Source organism: Aplysia californica, unplaced genomic scaffold (genome assembly GCF_000002075.1).
Source record: "Aplysia californica isolate F4 #8 unplaced genomic scaffold, AplCal3.0 scaffold00209, whole genome shotgun sequence".
Classification (NCBI taxonomy): Eukaryota; Metazoa; Mollusca; class Gastropoda; order Aplysiida; family Aplysiidae; genus Aplysia; species Aplysia californica.
This window is the reverse complement of record NW_004797479.1, coordinates 221,331-224,667: the sequence shown is the minus strand read 5'-3', so window position 1 is coordinate 224,667 and position 3,337 is coordinate 221,331. Positions and strand designations below refer to the sequence as shown.

The 3,337-nt window shown below is 41.2% G+C and overlaps 1 protein-coding gene across 1 annotated transcript in view; it reads left to right on the top strand.

Moving 5' to 3' along the window:
* The window catches only part of LOC101845242, a gene marked incomplete in the record, with an annotated part of 32,778 nt that overhangs the window by 6,890 nt on the left and 22,551 nt on the right, over positions 1 to 3,337 (top strand).

The following is a 3,337-nucleotide window of genomic DNA, read 5'->3' as shown; positions in this document are numbered from 1 at the left end:
CACACACACATACACACATATACTCACACACACACACACAGACACACACACACACACACAAACACACACACACACACACACCACAACATACCACAAAGAAGGAAAATCACACACTCAATATTACAATCTCCCCGCCAAGCTGTGCTCTGACTCTCTCATCGACCCCTCGCCCTCACGGGCCTATGGATTCTTGCTCCGCCCCAGCTGTCTCTTTGTCATAGGTAGTCAGACCACTATAAAAACAGGGAATTGTAAGGCAGTTACCCTGTTCTGTGTGTGTTACATAACATCTGCGACAAAAAGAAACATCTGGAGACTAGCTCTTAACAACGAAATGAATTTCTTCAACCCAATAATGGTGTGTTCAGTCACTCCTCCGCCCCCCTTCCCCCCTCCTTTTCTTTTTTTCCCCTGACTAAACCCTTTCTAATTATGGTTCATTGTGATGCACAGAATGAAACTGAACTTTTAAAACGTTATGGTCAAATGCATAATATGTGTTTAATATATCATGTAATAGAAGCAACAGAAATGTGGTTTCTTAGGAGACAGCGAAGGGTATCGTGGAAGGAAAATAAATAAAAAGAGGTAGTGCTTGATGAAGCCCACGGGTGAAAAACAATCAGGAAACGACAAATGCAGTTTTAGGGATGCATAAATAGACATAAGGGTCTTGAACCAATAGTTCTCACTGGCAAAATTGAGGGCAAACGAGGCAGGGGTCGGCCCAGAACAACATACTTAGGGAACCTAAACAAATGGGTAACAGGGAAAGATCAGGGAAACGTAGCTTTTTTGAGAGCATCCGAGCAAAGAAATGAATGAGGAACCATGATCGCCGATGTCTGTCACAGATCTGGCACTCAATGATGATGATACCATGCAATAAGTATGTATGTATTCATCTATGTGTGTATATATTTAGTAGAAATTGTCCAAGAGGTACATCGTGACCGTCAATAATTTATTCATTTACAGAGGCACCAGCCATCCATGTCCTGGTGCTGTTTTAGTCTCTTTTTCCTGTCTGTGGATTAGTATTCTTTTGTTTAATTTGGTTCCACTTCCATGCACCCTGTATCCATGGTTCTCAATCTGGAAATCCCCTTTAATTCGCTGTAATTGCTCCCCCCCTTTCCATTTCTTCTCACCCACCCCCTGTTATATATTGCTATCATTCATACGTTACTTTCCAAATGTAACCATCTTGACCATCAATGATTTATTTGTAGAGGCACCAGCCATCCATGTCCAGGTGCTGTTTAAGCCAAGTAGCCATCTTGACCATCAATAATTTATTTATAGAGGTACCAGCTATCCATGTCCAGGTGCTTTTTTTAATTAGGTGATTGACAGGCGGACGTCATTATAATCTTTTAAAAAGAAAAAAAAACGCAAGAGGGGAAGTGGGGGTAGTCTTTAAAATTTGTACTGGTAATTGCCTTGAACAGGGGGGCTGTTAAATCAGGTTTGACTGGAATACATCGCGCGCGCGCGCGCACACACACACTCACACACACACACACACACACACACACACACACACACACACACACACACACATTTACACTCAAATACAAATAGTAATAAAATTATGCGTAATACCGCCGCCCCGAATAAATCCCCCCCTCCCCTTCCAATCTCCACCGTTCTATTTATTAGTCTAAAATATATCCTGTCTACACAATATGCTTTTGAAACTGCTACAGCCTGACTCACTTGAGAACACAGCACATTGTTGTATTAAGTTTTTACACTTCGGCATTAGGCATGCCAGTGTTCTGTGCTTTATAACGATACAAAAGGGTACAAACCGTCATCAGTAAGTCAGAAACACTTTAGGGTTTCTCGTATGCGATAATCTGTGCAGCAGTAAACTTATACTGAACACAAGTTTAAACAGTGGAGTAGGAAACCAAGGATTCAATTAAAAGAGTTGATCTATTGTTACGATATAATACTATCAGCGTTCCTAAGCTCAAATTCATGAAAATTTAACTCCGTTGTGTTCTTAGTTACATTGAATGCTTCGCATGGCTTCTTCTAACAATGACGCAAAATGAACACTGTTAAACTATCATAATATAAATCATAATTATAGATGGGTGACTGGGGGAAACCAGAATAATGGGGTATTGTTTTGTTTTGTTTTAGCTTTTATTTATTGTGGAGGGGTTTTCTGTTTCTTTTATTTTCTTTTTCTTTTTTTTTGGGGGGGGGGGGGCGTTTTTTTATTTTTAGCCTTTTGACGATTTGTATTTGCTTTATAAAGGATTCGGGCACAGAAATGAACAGCGATCCATGATTACACAAAGGCAAAACGAGATTACACGAATATAATATAGATCTAGTTGCACGTTGAAAAATACTGGCTAATCTCAGTGGGGTAAATTGTACAGAAGCAAAAACGGATATAATTAAATGGTTCCATCACATAACAGCCTGGCAGCTGTCTTTACTTCTTACAAATCTTTGCCAGCGGTTCATTCAAGTCGAAATTTAATTTAGACCTGTTTTTAACTAAGCATAATATAAATGGAAAATACAATCGATTCATCAAATTAAAAGAAACACAACTAAGTTTGGTATTTAAAGGGTTAGCCGTTTTTATAACAAGGGCGACAATAATATGTAAGATTCTGTTTACTGCATGCGCAAACTAACTTTTCAGTGAAAGTTCGACAGCGGGGTTGTACAATATGTAAAGCTTCAGTACATGTCTATGGTGCACGTACGTCATGAATACAACTCTTTTGTGATGTTTACTGAAGCCTAGTAGTAATCCTCTGGCCAGCCAGTACTGCGCTGAACTCTGCATTTGTCTCTCTGTCTTGAAAATACAACATTGCAAATCAGTGGTCAGCTTATGTTTCAAGTAAATTTGACGCACCCACCCCCTCTCCATCCCACCCACCCACCCCCATCCCTAGCTTATGTTCAAGTACACCCCATTTCGGATTTGGGCAAAGTACATCCGCTCCCTAGTACAAAATGATGCCAGCGGAGCCAAAAGAGAGCCCAGCACCAGCGAAGGCATGAGGGTGGACGTTTTGAAGCAGAAAGGTTGTGTAGTAAACAGACACGCCTTGAGTTAATTGTGTTAAATGTTGCGCGAACAAACTATTGATTAACGTGTTTGAGAGACAGACGTAAGTGTGGATTATGATATGGCTTGTTTCTCCCCACCCCGACCCCGCCCTCACTCCACTGTCTCTTTTTCGCCTTCTATCTCCCCCCGCTTCTTTACCGATCCCCTCAACGGTACCATACCCTCTTTTCCCCCACGCCCTCCACCTAAACAACTTTGCCATCCTCCCTTGGTGCCCCCTCCTTTCCC